At 35.4% G+C, this 12,550-nt stretch overlaps 1 non-coding gene across 1 annotated transcript; it reads left to right on the top strand.

The window, feature by feature from the left end:
• Positions 1–12,201: 12,201 nt before the first annotated feature.
• On the top strand, positions 12,202–12,308 carry LOC113598329 (U6 spliceosomal RNA). Its single transcript, XR_003419005.1, has one exon. It is a non-coding gene; the product is annotated as a U6 spliceosomal RNA (small nuclear RNA).
• Positions 12,309–12,550: the final 242 nt, after the last annotated feature.

Raw genomic sequence — 12,550 nt, 5'->3', positions numbered from 1 at the left:
CAGCGCCAAGCCCGATGCACCCCCGATGCACTCGGCAGCGCCGAGCCGATCCCACAACCATGGGATCATGACCTGAGCCAAAATCAAGTGTCAAACATTCAACTGACCGAGCCAGCCAGGCACCCCTGTAGTATTTTTCTTTAATTAAACTTTGTTTGCCAGTTAAATTTGCCCAGACATTTTTCATGATTAAATCGTGTTTAACCATGAAATCTATGTAACACGTAGAATATATATAGGTAATATAAATTCTACTTGAACATAGTTTTTCTAAGAAATATTAGACTAACACTTTATGAGATTGAGAAACTTTTCATCCTGTCCATTAGTGTTATGCATTGAAATAAACATGTTTCCCCACCCCTCGCCCCAAATTCATATATTGAAACCCTAATCCCCAAAGTGATGATATTAGTGGTGGGAACTTTGGGAAATAAACAGGTTTAGTCTGTGTTATTATGGTGGGACCCTCATAATTGGATTAGTACCCTTGTAAGAAGAAGGAGAGAGCAATGTGAATACACAATGATAAGACAGCAGTCTATAAACTAGGAAGTGGAGCCTCACCAGTTACCTTCATCTTGGACTTCCCAGCCTCCAGAACTGAGAGAGAGATATGTTGTCTGTGATATTGTTATAGCAGCCCAGGTAACTAAATAAGATGTTATAAAATAAGTGGTAATAAGTACTAGTAATAGAAAATAAATAGTATAAAAAATTAGAAGTGGTATTTATAATTTGTAGAATTTACTCTTTTATAATTGCTTTGCAAATTGCATGCCTGATATTAGGAAAGTAGGGTCTTTGAATTGCCAGACTTTATTATTTATTTTTTTTTTTGAATTTTAATTCCAGTATATTTAACATACAGTGTTACATTAGTTTCACGTTACAGTAGAGTGATTTAACAATTCTGTATGTTACTCAGTGCTCATAATAATAAATGTACTCTTAATCCCCTTCACCTATTTCACTCATCCCCGAACCCAGCTACCTTCTGGTAAGCATCAGTTTGTTCTCTATAGTTAAGAGCATTTTTTGCTTTGTTTCTTTTTGTTATTGTTGTTGTTGCTCATTTGTTTTGTTCTTTCAAGTCCACATATGAGTGAAATCATATGGTGTTTATCTTTCTCTAACTGACTTTATTTTGCATTATACTCTATAGCTCCGTCCATGTTGTTACAAAATGATTAGTTAATTTAAATGATTAGTGTTTATGGTAGAAATTGCCATCTACAAATAAATTGTTGAGTTTAATAGCAAATAAGATAAAATAAAATTATTCAAATATTTATATTCTACATGTTTGAATAGCAACTCATTGAGTTAGTTATGGTATCTTTCTATAATTTAAAAGGAAGAAATTGATATTTAAAATTTTTATAGATTGAAGAAGTATTTTAAATAGACTTGAAATATTTTCTATTTAAAAAGTCTTTTAATTGTTAAAAAATTAAAAATGGGAAGTAATTAAAATGTGACCACTTTCACATTTTCTCTTGATTCGGAAATATATAAGCTGTCAATACTATCTCTCATTGATAGTATAAATCACTAAACAAGTTATCCTACTAAAATTTTGAAAGTGTTTAAAACAGGAAATTCGTTTTTTTAAACAGTCTTTTAAAAAAGTCTTTTAAGGGGCGCCTGGGTGGCGCAGTCAGTTAAGCGTCCGGCTTCAGCCAGGTCCCGATCTCGCGGTCCGTGAGTTCCAGCCCCGCGTCAGGCTCTGGGCTGATGGCTCAGAGCCTGGAGCCTGTTTCCGATTCTGTGTCTCCCTCTCTCTCTGCCCCTCCCCCATTCATGCTCTGTCTCTCTCTGTCCCAAAGATAAATAAACGTTGAAAAAAAAAATTAAAAAAAAAAAAGTCTTTTAAATAGAACTGAAGATACAGTTCATACTCTAAATTTCTTCTAAAAAGCCATTATTATGGATTGATTTTTTTTTTCAGACACACTATTGCTTCTTTTCCTTTCTTCTTGGGAGAACTGTACAGTATTTTCACTTTATTTCTTTATTTGTTTGTTTATTAAAGTAGAGTTAGGGGCACCTGGGTGGCTCAGTCGGTTGAGCGACCGACTTCAGCTCAGGTCATGATCTCACGGTTTGTGAGTTCGAGCCCCGCGTCGGGCTCTGTACTGACAGCTCGGAGCCTGGAGTCTGCTTCAGATTCTGTGTCTGCCTCTCTCTGACCCTCCTTCGTTCATGCTCTGTCTCTCTCTGTCTCAGAAATAAATAAACATTAAAAAAATTAAAAAAAAATAGAGTTGGCATACAATATTGCATTAGTTTCAGGTGTACAACATAGTGATTTGGTAACTCTATACATTATTCAATGCTTACCACAAATGTAGCTACTGGCACTATATGATGCTATTATATAGTTAATACCATTAACTATATTCTCTTTCATCCCTGTGACTTAATTCATTCCATAACTGGAAGCATGTACCTTCCGCTCCTTGTTTTTAAATACAAAAGACAGACTTTTCGAAAATATCTGAATAAAACTTTCTATATGTCCTTCAAATTTTCATAGATGTTAAAATATGAGAAAGAAATACAGTATTAATGTCAAATTCTCAAGGCTTTTTAAAAGAACATTTATCTAAAAGGTGAATAACCAACTCTTCTAGGATTGCTTATATTTGTGACTTATTTAAAATAAATTCATTATTTTGAGGCAGTTGGTAAGACAGAATTTGAAAACTTTATGCTCATATTCGGTGTGGTGTTGTAGTTTCATAATTTAGCATAGACATTCAGTATGCTTTTCATTAATATTTTAAAAGTATCTTAAAATAGTTTCCTGTTTTTTATTATTTTTTAGTTTACTGTTTTAAACACTTTCAGAATTTTATTAGGATAACTTGATTCAGTTATTTATACTAGCAATGAGAAATAGTATTGACAGCTTATATATTTCAGAGTCAGAAAATGTGAAGGTGGTAACATTTTCATTACTTCCCATTTTTAATTTTTTAACAATTTCGAAGGATTCTTACATGTTTGACTTTTTCTACCAGTAAGGCATTTGTATTGTAATGCCATATGAGTAAAAGTCCCAGGACTATGGACTCCTATAGTGGAGATAAGTAGCTAAGATCAATACATAGGTTGGAGGAATTCTAAATTCATACAATGCAATGCAATACAGGATGAATAAAATCCATTGGAGTATTTTTGGATGTGGTATTACAACTGGAACCCGCCATAGGGATAGGATTCAAGTAGAAGTGAGGGGTGCCTGGGTGGATCAGTTGGTTAAGCATCCAACTCTTGATTCCAGCTCTGGTTATGATTCTACGGTTCCTGAGGTCAAGCACCGAGTTGCTTGAGATTCTGTCTCCCATCTCTGCCCTTCCCCAACTCACACTTTCTTCTCTCAAAATAAATAAATTTCAAAAAAATATGTAAGTGAGGGGGACCTGGGTGGCTCAGTAGGTTAAGCATCCGACTTCAGCTCAGGTCATGATCTTGCGGTTCAGGAGTTTGAGCCCCGCATTGGGCTCTGTGCTGACAGCTCAGAGCCTAGAGCCTGCTTTGGATTCTGTGTCTCCTATCTCTGTCCCTTTCCTACTTGCTTTCTCTCTCTCTCTGTCTTTCTCAGAAATAAATAAACAAAAAATTTAAAAAATACATGTAAGTGAGAAGCTATATTTGGGGTGACTGAATAATCAAAGCACAGAGACAAAATACTAGATTTTCATCCACTGACATTTATTCTAAGTTCCATGGAGAATGAGAATTCAGGGTTTTGTTTCTAATCATGGCCTTTTAATAGTGATGTGCTTGGGCCAACTTAAATATTGATTCAATCTATAAGATCCAACAATGTCCTTTGGAATGGCATGCTCAGTTTAACAAGGGATACTTGTTCTTCAGTTGTGTGTCATTGTCCCTTCTGAGGCTACTGGGTATGTCTAACTCCATCCTGTATTCCTTGCTCTGTCACCACATGCTATTTTTAATATCTGAGATAACTAGAGACCGTATATGTAAACCATGGGCACTCAGTAAATGTTTTTGTTTTTTTTATTTTAGAGAGAGAGAGAGAGAGAGAGAGAGCTCAAGCAGGGGAGAAGGGAAGAGGGAGAGAGAAAGGAAGAATCTCAAGCAGGCTTCACACTCAGCACAGAGCCAGACTCATTTAAATGTTAAACAAAGGAGCAAACAAGGAAGTTTTGGGATTTTGTTTTTTGTAAGTTGCTTAAATAGTTAAGTGGTAATTATATGATAGTAGTGTATATTCACTAAATATGTTTTGGACAGGTAGAGTAAATATTGTTGCTGAGAAATCTTCAGTTTAAGACACTATTTAATTGTGTAAGACATGATTATACTCATTAGAAATATAAAAATTATTGTTAGTACTTTTGGATACTATTATATTATGGATAGAAAAATTTTATTGAAAAAATTTTTTAAAGTTTATTTTTGAGAACGAGAGAGACAGAGAGAGAGACAGACAGAGCATGAACAGTGGAAGGGCAGAGAGAGAGGAAGACACAATCTGAAGCAGGCTCCAGGCTCTGAGCTGTCAGCACAGAGCCCGACACAGGGTTAGAACCCAAGAACTATGTGATCATGACCTAAGCTGAAGTCGGATGCTCAACTGACTTAGCCACACAGGCACTCCTGGATAGAAAATTTTTGATTCCAAGAGCTATTAAGAAAGAAAACATTGATTCAGGGCAATATTAAAAGTCAACTCACTGTTATATGGAAATATGGTGCAAAGGACTAATTTTATTTTTATTTATTTATTTATTTATTTATTTATTTACTTATTTTTAAATGTTTGTTTATTTTTGAGAGAGGGAGAGACAGAGTGCAAGTAGGGGAGGAGCAGAGAGGGAGACACAGAATCTGGAGCAGGCTCCAGGCTCTGAGCTGTAAGCACAGAGCCCGATGTGGGGCTCAAACCCACAAACTGTGAGATCATGACCTGAGCTGAAGTTGGATGCTTAACTGACTGAGCCACCCAGGCACCCAGACTAATTATTTTTATTACGTGAAGTAGCAGTAGCTCCTATTAAAATATTTGTTTATTTATTTACTTATTTATTTATTTATATTTCAGAGAGAGAGTGCCCACATGAGCAGGGGAGGGGACAGAGGTGGGGAGAAAGAGAGAATCTTAAGCAGGCCTCACGCTCAGTGTGGAGCCTGACATGGGGCTTGATCCCAGCACCCTGGGATCATGACCCAAGCTGAAATCAAGAGTCAGACACTCAACTGATAGAGCCACCCAGGTCCCCATAAAATATTTTTATGTTAAAAAGAAAAAGACTTTATAATAGTATACCATGTATAGTATTTGATAAAAGGGCTAAATGTTCTTATATGTATGGTACAGCAATACCTATTGGTAAAATGATTTTATGAAAAAGAATGAAATCTTTCAATTTGTAACAACATGGATGGAGCTAGAGTGTATTATGCTAAGTGAAATAAGTCAGTCAGAGAAAGACAAATACCATATGATTTCCCTCATATGTGGAATTTAAGAAACAAAACAGATGAACATATGGGAAGGAAAAAAAGGAAAAAAGAACGAGGGAAACAAACATAAAAGATTCTTAAAAATAGAGAACAAACTGAGAGTCGTTGGAGGGGATGGTAGGGGATGGGCTAGATGGGTGATGGCATTTAAGGAGGGCACTTGTTAGGATGAGCACTGGATGTTGTATCTAAGTGATGAATCCCTGAATTCTACTCCTGAAACCAATATTGCACTGAATGTTAACTAACTGGAATTTAACTAAAAATTTGAAAATAAAACAAGAAAGAAAAAAAAAGTAAAATCGTTTTATATTGAGGGGAATAGTAGGTTTTTGGGAGATATACTTAGTTTCCCAAGATACCGCAATGAGTGTTCTGGCAATGGTGGTTAGTGGAGTAATGTGTACTAGCCAAACTGATAATTATCGGTAATTTGCATTGACTCTTTTTCATTTGAATATTTAAAAGGATTTTGGAAACACTAATTAAACCTTTCACAACCTCTCATAATAGATATTATCAAATAATTACGTATTTCATATGAAAAAAACAACAGTTGAGAGAAGCAAAGTTATTTACCTAAGATCACATATTGTTTAACTGATAGAACCTGAATAGTTTCAAATTCCCAGTAATCAATTCTAACTCCTATGTAAAGTAAAATTAGTATAATAACACCTAAGTAATGCTATTGCAGCTCCAAGAATAAAAATAGTAAGTCACAGTAATTTAAAGAAACCTCTTTACTGGGGCACCTGGGTGGCTCAGTCAGTTAAGCATCTGACTTTTGATTTCAGCTTAGGTCATGATCCATGGTTCCATGAGATCAAGCCCTGCGTTGGGCCTATGCTGACAGCGTAGAGCCTGCTTGGGATTCTCTCTCTGCCTTTCTCTGCCACTCCCCCACTCATTCTTTGTCTTTCAAAACAAATAAATAAACTTAAAAAAAAAATCTCTTTACTAAAACGAAATATCTTTTACTAAAACTAATTCCAGGTTAATTTCTATTAAGTATAGGTAAACATTCTTTAAGATATAAGGAGACAGTAATTTCATTTGATATTTTTAATATCGTGTTCATTAGGTTTTTCATGTGGGCTGTATTCTGGTAAGCAAAGCTCAAGAAAAGCCAAAAGTAGTATGGACTGTGAATCAAATGCTCTCTTATATAGACATTATGATAAACCTGTAATTTATTAAACCTGACTGTTTAAGGAAAAATAATTTTCTAGTAGAAAAAGAACCTTAAAAGAATTTCCTTCTGTATGTAAGACTGTTGTTTTATTTTGCATTTAGTTAACAAGTTTTTCTTCTACAGTTGTCATTACTGATTAAATGCCACATAGTTTATGAATTATTTTAATGCCATGGTAGGAGTACAGTATCTATAGTAATTACCTTTATACTATATTGACCATTGAGTCAGTGAAGATTAGTCAGTTGCAATATTGCTCTGGAGCAGTATTACCGTTGCAGTACTAGAGTAAACATACCTCAGACCATTAAGAGCCTGATAGTTCTTCATCCAGGAAAAACAAACAAAATAATTCACAAAAATATTAAAAGATAGACTGGATAACTGAAGTAACCGCAAATGTATGAATCTGAATCTCCATACACATCCTCCAAAAAACAATAAAGAACAAATAAAACTATACATAATCCCATGTTTTAACATAACTAGAACAAAGAGAGTATTCAAACTTCAGATTATCTGTAAATAGAAAAATGAATATCAACTCATAATAAGCTATCATTCATGCCCCTGTGGAAGCCACCACAGCAAGGGTGGTCTGGGAAAAATTGCACAGAGCAAGAAAGGAGCTAGTGACATGCTTACGATTGATTAAAATCACCTTCAGGAAAGGAAGTTCTTCCCTAATACTGAAGTTTTGAAAAAAAAAAAAAAAAGCTTACTTATAAATCAGAGCACACTACAGGAAAGGGACTTACATGTTTGTAAAGGACACACAGAAGCAATTTTGGAAAGGCATATCTTTTGGGGAAGAAAGGTAAAAATGATGGGAAATTGCCTTTTGGAAACTAAATAGTTAAAAGGAAAAAAAAGCAGGGGAGGAAAATTTAGGATCCTGCAAGACAGAAGAATATTTTTAAAAACAGAAGGGCAAATCCCTTCATGTTGCCCTGCCCCCCCAGATCCAATCAGTAAAGAAATCATTCTTTACTAAAAGCAGAGGATATTCTATCCTATGTAAGATACAGGAATCTTATAAACTGCCCCAGTCAGTCCTGTTCACAGAAATGCAGAAGTGACAGCAACTTGAACTACATAAAACTAATTTCCAAAACGAAAGAGAAAATGAGGATAAAAAGTTCTGTTTCAGTTGATGAAAATGTCTATTACCCCTCACTCCCCCACCAAAAATAAACGGCATAAAGACAGACATAGTTCCATGGAATAGAACTGAAAGTACAAGAATAAACGTCTTTATGGTCAGCTTATTTTCACCAAGGATGCCAAGAAAACTCAATGGGGAAAGAAAACTATTTTCAACAAATGGTGCTGGGACAAATGGATATCAACATGTAAGGAGATAGAGAATAGATTTAGTGGTTGCCAGTACTGAGGAAAGCAGAAATTGGGAGTTACAGATAATGGGTACAGGGTTATATGATGAAAATGTTTTGGAAGTAGACAGTGGTGATGGTTGCATAAATGTGAATTGAGTATTTTATGTAATAGTTTGCTAGGATTGCCATCACAAATACCACAGACTGGGTGACTTAAACAATGCAGTTTATTTTTCACAGTTCTGGAGGCTAGAGGTCTGAGATGAAGGTGTCAGCATGGTCGATCTTATTCTGAGGGCTCTCCTTGGCTCATAGATGGCTGTGTTCTCACTGTGTCCTTACATGATCACCTTGTGGTCTGTGTGTTGTCTGTGTCCAATCTCCTCTTCAGATGAGGACCATTCATAGTGAATTAGGGCCCATCCATATCTCCTCCTTCTACCTTAATTACTTCTTTAAAGGTCCTGTCTCCAAATATAGTCACATTCTGAAGTACTAGATGAATTCAACATATGAATTTGGGATAGGAGGGTACACTTTATCGCGTATTAGTGTAAAAAGGTAAATTTTATGATATGGGAATTATAGCTCAATTAAAAAATATTATAAGAACCTCCTTTGCAAACCTCTTTTTAAATACAATTGAAAACCTAGTTGATAAAGGTAATTTCCAAGGTAAATACGGTTTTTTGAAACTGTTGGGGCACCTGGGTGGCTCAGTTGGTTAAGTGTCTGACTCTTGATTTCAGCTCAAGTCATGATCTCACACTTTGTGAGATCAAGCCCTGCATTGGGCTCTGCACTAACAGCGCAGAGCCTGCTTGGGACTGTCTCTCTCCCTCTCTCTCTGCTCCCCAACCCCATCCCAGTAAATAAATAAATATTAAAAAAAAAAACCTGACACATTTGACATTTGAGATACTCTAGTTTCTATAGAAGACATAGAGAAAGATAACAAAGACCTACTTTCTAAAAAAGCACCAGGCCCATATAGTTCCACAAGGATATTTTATGAAATCTAAACACCAAATAGTCTTAGTGCTCTATAAATTATTCCAGACCATTGAAAGTGAATAATACCAATTCTTAAAGATAGTGCAAAAAAGAAATTAAAGACTGATATCAACTATAAATAGATAAAATATTTCTTAACAAATTCCTGTGCATTTTGAAAATAATATACCATGACAGTGTGGGATTTATTCTGGGAACACAAGGTTGGCTAAATATTAGGAAACCCATTAATAGAATATGCCATATTGTGTGTATATATTTATATTTATTTATTTATTTATTTATTTATTTATTTATTTATTTATTTATTTATTTATTTATTTTTGAGAGAGAGAGAACATGAGCCAGGAAGGGTAGAGAGAAAGGGGACAGACAGGCCCAAGCTGCCAGCATCAAGCCCAACGTGGGGCTCAAACTCACATGAAATCATGGCCTGAGCCAAAGTTGGATGCTCAACTCACTGAGCCACTCAGGTGCCCCTGCCATGTTGTACATAAGGAAACAAATCATATATAGACACTTAAATGACCTTCAAAAATAAACACCTAGTAAAAACACTCAACAAAGAGGAATCAATGAATATTTTCTTAACATCTTCTTAATGGGTAACACTAAGGGCATTTTCACTACTAACATTAGGAACAAGGCAAGGATATCCAGTAACACTATTAAACATTTTATTGGAGATATTAGGCAATGCAATTAAACCAGAGCAATCAGTAGAGTCGTAACAGTTAGAAAATAAGGCAACAATCTCTATTTGCAGTTAAGGTAGTATACCTAGAAAACCCTAGAGCAGGGATCAGTAAAGGAACCCAGTAACCAAATCTAGTCATATCATTTTGTTTGTGTATTTTGTGTAGCTACTTTTCCTTCCACTGGCCCGGTTGGAGAGTTGTGGTAAAAATGGTCTGGCCCAACAAAGCTGAAAACATTTTAACATCTTATAGAAAAAGATTGTGTACTACTGACCTAGAGAATCATTAAAACTAACTCAGACAAAATAATTCCATAACCACTAAGCTATAAAATTACCATTCAGTATAATTCAATAGAACCTAAAATCCTTTACATATACAACCACTTATCAGTTAGCAGATATAATGTTAGGGAAAACCCCAATTTAACACCAACAAAGAAGATAAAATACTTAGGAATAAATATAACAAGAATTATACAAAAGCTATTTGAATAAATGTTTAATATACTTCTTAAAGATACACAACTAGATTTGAACCAATGAAAAGATAGTTCTCCTTAATTTATAATTTTAATATAATCTTAATGAAAATGCCATCATGCTTTTTTATAGAGCTAGATGAGTTGATATGGAAGCCATCTATGTAAACATAGCTGGGAAATGTTTCAAGCAGTTAGCATCTATGGATCCTACCACTAATACATGAAGAGTTGACAAAGGAGGGTGGTTTTACCGTGTCAAAATACCTCCCCACAAGACACTTACTAATCACTGAAGGAAAAAAATTGCAACTTTACAGTATTTTTACCGCATTTTTACCAGGTTGTCAACATTATTAGTAATGGGACAAATAGACATAATATATCCTGATAGTATGTACTGAGAAGAACATAATATCACTTATGTGGTATTACAAAATATGTAACACGTCCCACAATTCTATGATCAATTAATCCTTAACAATGGAGGAAAGAATATGCAACGGGAAAGAGATAGTCTCTTCAATAAATGGTGTTGGAAAAACTGGACAGCTACATGCAAAAGAATGAAAATGGACCACTTTCTCACACCATACACAAAAATAAACTCAAAATGGATTAAGGACCTAAATTTAAGACTTGAAGTCATAAAAATCTTGAAAGAGAACACAAGCAGTAATTTCTCTAACATCATCCATAGCAACATATTTCTAGATATGTCTCCTCAGGCAAGGGACACAAAAGCAAAACCAAACTGTTGGACTACATCAAAGTAAAAAGCTTCTGCACAGTGAAGGGAATAATCAACAAAACTAAGAGACAACCTACAGAATGGAAGAAGATATTTGCAAATGATATATCTGATAAAAGGTTAGTAGTAAATGAAATATCTGATAAAAGGTTGTATGCAAAATGTATAAAGAATTGATACAACTGAACACCCAAAACACACAAAAAATCCAATTAGAAAATGGGCAGAAGACTTGAGACATTTCTCTTCTCTTCATGACAATCTGACAGATTGTCAGCAGACACATGAAAAGATGCTCAGCATCACTCATCATCAGGGAAAAACAAAACTTCAATGAGATATCACTACCCATTTGTCAGAATGGCTAAAATTTACAGCATAGAAATAAGAGGTCTTGGAGAGGATGTGGAGAAAGGGGAACCCTCTTACGCTGTTGGTGGGAATGCAAACTGGTGCAACCACTGTGGAAAACAGTATGGAGGTTTCTCAAAAAGTTAAAAATAGAACTACCCTATGATCCAGTAATTGTACTACTAGGTATTTACCCAGAGAATACAAAAATACTAATTCGAAGCACTCCAGTGTTTATAAAGGTGATGGGGACTAAGAAGTGCACTTGCTGTATTGGGGCACCTGGGTGGCTCAGTCAGTTGGGTGGCCACCTTCAGCTCAGGTCATGATCTCGCAGTTGGTAGGTTCAGGCTCCGCGTCGGGCTCTGTGCTGACAGCTCAGAGCCTGGAGCCTGCTTAGGATTCTGTGTCCCCTCCTCTCTCTCTGCCCCTGCCCCACTTGTGCTCTGTCTAGCTCTCTCAAAATAAAATGTTAAAAAAAAAGTGCACTTGTAAGGATGAGCACTGGGTGTTGTATGTAAGTGTTGAATCATTAAATTATACACAGGAAACTAATATTATACTGTATGTTAATTAACTGGAATTTAAATAAAAACTTTTAAAAAAGACATGAAGACACTTTTCTACAGAGAAGATGTACAGATGGCCAACATGAAAAGATGTTCAACATCATTCCTCATCAGGGAAATGCAAATCAGAACTACAATGAGATATTACCTCACACCTGTTAGAATGGCTGACATCAACAAGAAATAAGTGCTGGTGAGAATATGGAGAAAAAAGCCTCTTGCACTGTTGATGGGAATGCAAACTGGTGCAGCCACTGTGGAAAACAGCATGGAGGTTTTTCAAAAAGTTAAAAATAGAGTGCTTTCTTCAGCAGTGCATGTACTATAATTGGAATGATATAGAGCAGATTAGCATGGCACTCCTGCACAAGGATGACACTCAAATTTGTGAAGTTTTCCATGTTAAAGAAAAAAATTTAAAAATAGAACTACCCTACCTCTGTAAATCACACTACTGGGTATTTACCCAAAACATACAAAAATGCTAGTTCAGAGGGATACATGTACCCCTGTGTTTATTGAAGCACTATTTACAATAGCCAAAATTTGGAAGCAGCCCAAGTGGCCATCAGTAGATGAATGGATAAAGAAGTGATATGTATATACAATGGAATATATTCAGCCATAATAAAGAATTAAATCTTGCCAT

The sequence above is a fragment of the Acinonyx jubatus genome, chromosome C1 (assembly GCF_027475565.1).
Source record: "Acinonyx jubatus isolate Ajub_Pintada_27869175 chromosome C1, VMU_Ajub_asm_v1.0, whole genome shotgun sequence".
Classification (NCBI taxonomy): domain Eukaryota; kingdom Metazoa; phylum Chordata; class Mammalia; order Carnivora; family Felidae; genus Acinonyx; species Acinonyx jubatus.
This window is presented reverse-complemented; position numbering and strand designations above follow the sequence as displayed.